Below are 3,584 nucleotides of genomic sequence, written 5' to 3'. Positions count from 1 at the left end.
GCTGTCCAGGGCATCAGGCTAGTTGGCATAGCCACCTTCCCCATGGTGAGCTTTGCTTGGTTGAGACGCTTGCTCCCCCTCCTTGCTCCTCGGCTGAACAAGTAGGAACAATCGGGCCCTATTCGATGGCTGCCTTGTCTTTTACTCTGTGCAAAAGACAAGGCAGCCACAAACACCACGGGATACACCGTATTGAGGCTTTGTTCTGAGCGCTCATTCGGTGTCGCGTTTCTTTCAAGCAATTCTCCCGGTTAGCCCACACTCGGCTCGCTCCCAGAGCCGTGTTAAAGTCTACTTCGCATTCACTTTCTTTTCTCAGCAGACTAAAAGAAAGTTTCACCTTGGGCTCCCTGAAACTTCCATCCTGCACCGCTTTTTGCTTTTTGCTTTTTCACAAGAGCAGAGAAGAGCGCACCCTTCCCAGCGGAACTGCAGTACCAGGTCGATGCTTGGAGTGAACGGAGCAAGCTCCTTTTTCAACTCCTATTGCTAAAAATCCATTTAATATGTAGTCCTCATATAGAGGACATATCAGATATTAAACTGATAAGAACAGATACTACACTTGATCTTAGCCAAAAGGCAGAGAAGCGATAACTGTCCACTGGTTCACGTCCGGGGGCCCTTCCTGGCACAATGCGCACTTGTAGCGGTGCTCTTTTTATGGCCACAGGTGGCCAGAGTGTCACTTTGCACCTCCGCCCACCCGCTGCACTGAGCACTCTTCAGCCCTTTTAAATGGTATAACTTTGCACTCCCGCACGCTCCAGCGAGCACCATTCAAGCAACATCGGCACAGTCGCAACAAGTAAGGCGACTCTACTCAGAGAAGTCACTCTGCATAGTAACAAGATTTCTTTTGCACAGACAGAAAGGGCTTCACCCGCAAAGGTAAAGCCTGCCAAAAATAGAAACAACTCATTAGTGCTGCTCTCCACAGAAGTCTTTAGTAAAAGGCGAAAGACTTGTACGTTATGAAGAGAAACCAGAGTACGATTATCCGTCACTGCGGGAGCAGGGCATCAGGCTAGTTGGCATAGCCACCTTCCCCATGGTGAGCTTTGCTTGGTTGAGACACTTGCTCTCCCCCTTGCTCCTCGGCTGACCAAGTAGGAACAACCGGGCCCTATTCGATGGCTGCCTTGTCTTTTACTCTGTGCAAAAGACAAGGCAGCCACAAACACCACGGGAACAACGTATTGAGGCTTTGTTCTGACCGCTCATTCGGTGTCGCGTTTCTTTCAAGCAATTCTCCCGGTTATCCCGAACTCGGCTCGCTCCCAGAGCCGTGTTAAAGTCTACTTCGCATTCACTCTCTTTTTTCAGCAGACTAAAAGAAAGTTTCATCTTGGGCTCCCTGAAACTTCCATCCTGCACCGCTGTTTGCTTTTTCACAAGAGCAGAGAAGAGCGCACCGTTCCCAGCGGCACTGCAGTACCGGGTCGATTTTTGGAGTGAACGGAGCAAGCTCCTTTTTCAACTCCTATTGCTAAAAATCCATTTAATATGTAGTCCTCATATAGAGGACATATCAGATATTAAACTGATAAGAACAGATACTACACTTGATCTTAGCCAAAAGGCAGAGAAGCGATAACTGCCCACTGGTTCACGTCCGAGGGCCCTTCCTGGCACAATGCGCACTTGTAGCGGTGTTCTTTTTATGGCCATAGGTGGCCAGAGTGTCACTTTGCACCTCCGCCCACCCGCTGCATTGAGCACTCTTCAGCCCTCGTAAATGGTAAAACTTCGCACTCCTGCACGCTCCAGCGAGCACCATTCAAGCAACAACTTTGCACTCCAGCTTCGAACATCGGCACAGTCACAAGTAAGGTGACTCTACTCAGAGAAGTCACTCTGCACAGTAACAAGATTTCTTTTGCACAGACAGAAAGGGCTTCACCCGCAAAGGTAAAGCCTGCCAAAAATAGAAACAACTCATTAGTGCTGCTGTCCACGGAAGTCTTTAGTAAAAGGCGAAAGACTTGTACGTTATGAAGAGAAACCAGAGTACGATTATCCGTCACTGCGGGAGCAGGGCATCAGGCTAGTTGGCATAGCCACCTTCCCCATGGTGAGCTTTGCTTGGTTGAGACACTTGCTCTCCCCCTTGCTCCTCGGCTGACCAAGTAGGAACAACCGGGCCCTATTCGATGGCTGCCTTGTCTTTTACTCTCTGCAAAAGACAAGGCAGCCACAAACACCACGGGAACAACATATTGAGGCTTTGTTCTGACCGCTCATTCGGTGTCGCTTTTCTTTCAAGCACTTCTCCCGGTTAGCCCGCACTCAGCTCGCTCCCAGAGCCGTGTTAAAGTCTATTTCGCATTCACTCTCTTTTCTCAGCAGACTCTTGGGATTTTATCTATAAAATGAATTCCTTCACTCAAACTATGTTAAAACTGCTTTGTCGTTCATATTTACCATGTCTAGAAAGATTTCAACAAAAAAAACAACGTTGTACTTTGCAGTAAAAGAAAGAGCAAATCTAAAGTTTCAGGAATCCAAGAATAAGCTTACTTTCATGAGTTCTTCACGATTTCGGATTTTGCTATAAAATGAATCAAACTCAAACTAAATTTAAACTGCTAAACCGCTAATCTGTTACATGTAAGGCAGATGTCAAATTCACCGTGTGTGTGCACACATAGTGAGCTGTAGGAAAATAGGCAGGGAGCAATGCCGGCTCTGGTATATGTTCTTGTATGTTGTCTGACTGTTTGATTTGAATGTGTTGTGTAAGTGTCCTGTTGAATGTTACATGTTTGGGCTTTGACACGCTTCACTGTGGTTGTTAACTGTATGGTGTGTCCTGAAATGTTATATGTTTGGGCTGTGTGACATGCTTAATGCTTGTCAGTAGCTACCCACTTATTCATATATAGCAACTGACAACATAAGAAGTCCGGACATACTTTGATAGTAGTTGTAGAAGTATCCTTATTGATAATAGATAAACTAATTCATAGTGATAGAACAGTAGATGAACAGGTGCCTGCACATGTCTCACAAAAATAAAATGGGTGTATGATTGCTGACGGCAGAGCAATACTGCCAAACTTATGAGTTCTTGTGGCAAACTTGATTCAGTGTCTTGACGTGTATATGCTGTTTCGCTGACCTGATTGTCACAAGAAACAAAGTGTGTTTGATAAGATCCGACCATTTTATTACGGGAGGATCAGTATATATGGATTCTGATGTGACTGATAAACCCATTCGTATCTTAAGCATAATCTAATACGTGAGACAACGCCCTGGCACACAATCAAAAAAAAAAAGAGAGAGCGGTTTTGTGTCCCCACAGTCCATAATGTAGAAAAGAGAGAAAAAAGCCTTTCTGATTTGGTTTGTGCTCACAGTGCAGAGTGTAGAGAAAAGAGAGAAAAGAAAGCCGTTTTGGTGTCACGGGTGTTGTGACTTACACACACACATTTCTGAATTGAGAAAGGAAATCATTTTAGAAGAAGCACTAGAGTTTAGATCCCACATTTGTTGATAGGCATTAATTTAATTTTTCTTTTAATCAGTTTTAAAGTGAATACTAACTGAGAAATGAAAAAGGTGAAGAGTTTAGAAGCTTG

At 45.0% G+C, this 3,584-nt stretch overlaps 4 non-coding genes across 4 annotated transcripts; all 4 read right to left on the bottom strand.

The window, feature by feature from the left end:
* Positions 1 to 404: 404 nt before the first annotated feature.
* Positions 405 to 595, bottom strand: LOC140310407 (U2 spliceosomal RNA). Its single transcript, XR_011916481.1, has one exon. It is a non-coding gene; the product is annotated as a U2 spliceosomal RNA (small nuclear RNA).
* Positions 596 to 880: 285 nt separating this feature from the next.
* Positions 881 to 994, bottom strand: LOC140310515 (U5 spliceosomal RNA). Its single transcript, XR_011916576.1, has one exon. It is a non-coding gene; the product is annotated as a U5 spliceosomal RNA (small nuclear RNA).
* A 410-nt stretch (positions 995 to 1,404) lies between these two features.
* LOC140310444 (U2 spliceosomal RNA) lies at positions 1,405 to 1,595 on the bottom strand. Its single transcript, XR_011916514.1, has one exon. It is a non-coding gene; the product is annotated as a U2 spliceosomal RNA (small nuclear RNA).
* Positions 1,596 to 1,900: 305 nt separating this feature from the next.
* LOC140310519 (U5 spliceosomal RNA) lies at positions 1,901 to 2,014 on the bottom strand. The gene has a single exon (XR_011916579.1). It is a non-coding gene; the product is annotated as a U5 spliceosomal RNA (small nuclear RNA).
* Positions 2,015 to 3,584: the final 1,570 nt, after the last annotated feature.

Source organism: Leuresthes tenuis, unplaced genomic scaffold, assembly GCF_036924035.1.
Source record: "Leuresthes tenuis unplaced genomic scaffold, fLeuTen1.0.hap1 SCAF_6, whole genome shotgun sequence".
Classification (NCBI taxonomy): domain Eukaryota; kingdom Metazoa; phylum Chordata; class Actinopteri; order Atheriniformes; family Atherinopsidae; genus Leuresthes; species Leuresthes tenuis.
The sequence above is the reverse complement of the archived record's forward strand: the minus strand, read 5'-3'. Positions and strand labels throughout refer to the sequence as shown.